This window comes from Myotis davidii, unplaced genomic scaffold, assembly GCF_000327345.1.
Source record: "Myotis davidii unplaced genomic scaffold, ASM32734v1 scaffold1749, whole genome shotgun sequence".
Classification (NCBI taxonomy): Eukaryota; Metazoa; Chordata; class Mammalia; order Chiroptera; family Vespertilionidae; genus Myotis; species Myotis davidii.
The window spans coordinates 100,313-100,970 of NW_006299882.1; positions in this window are offsets into that span (position 1 = coordinate 100,313).

The window sequence follows — 658 nt, forward strand, 5'->3', positions numbered from 1 at the left end:
GATCTCTTACCCTGCTTCCCCCATACCATGTCTTTCTCTGAGGTGTGATGGTCTGTTTAATCCTTCTGTTTCTGCATCTGTTTTTGTTCATCAGTTTATGTTGTTCACTATATACTACAAATGAGTGAGATCACGTGAAATTTATCTTTCTCTGACTGGCTAACTTCGCTTAGCATAAAGCTTTCCAGGTCCATCCATGCTATTGCAAATGGTAACAGTTCTTTCTTTTTTTACAGCAGCATAGTATTCCATTGGGTAGATGCACCACAATTTTCTAATCCATTCATCTGTTGATGGGCACTTAAACTGTTTCCAAATCTTAGCAATGGTAAATTGCACTATTGTGAACATAGGGGTGCATATATTCTTTTTGATTGGTGTTTCTGATTTCTTCGGATATATTCCTTGAAGTGGGATCTCTGGGTCAAATGGGAGTTCCATTTTTAATTTTTTTAGGAAACTCCAGACTATTTTCCACAGTGGCTGCACCAGTCTCCATACCCACCAGCAGTGTACGAGGATTCCCTTTTCTCTACATCCTTGCCAGCACTTGTCGTTTGTTGACTTGTTGATGGTAGCCAATCTGACAGGTGTGAGATGGTACCTCATTGTCATTTTGATTTGCATCTTTCGGATGATTACTGACATTGAGCATTAT